We start from the raw sequence: 324 nt of genomic DNA, 5'->3' as shown, positions 1-324 counted from the left end.
GCCTGAAGTGACAATCAGTTGGTCGTTTGTGGAAGTACGTGTACATGTATAGGCATCACCAGGATAGACTTTTTTTGGGGGGGGGTGGGGTGGGGATGACAAAACCCACGACATTGGAAGGGGTTGGATGAAGTTGAAGTACTGAGATTGCCCCCTGCCCCACCCAAGGGATGCCCATACAAGGATATATTTTCTTCCAGATTCAAAGCGTACAATTAGCCGATGTAAATTGGAAACTTAAGGGGTTGATAGTGCGAACCGAGACGAGGTATCAACATTAACAAGCATCCTCTGTTATTAGCATGAACAGAAGCCCTTTTTAGC

Source organism: Acanthaster planci, linkage group LG04, assembly GCF_054643075.1.
Source record: "Acanthaster planci isolate LZ-2023a linkage group LG04, COTS_SCS, whole genome shotgun sequence".
Classification (NCBI taxonomy): domain Eukaryota; kingdom Metazoa; phylum Echinodermata; class Asteroidea; order Valvatida; family Acanthasteridae; genus Acanthaster; species Acanthaster planci.
Note: the sequence above shows the minus strand (reverse complement) of the source record.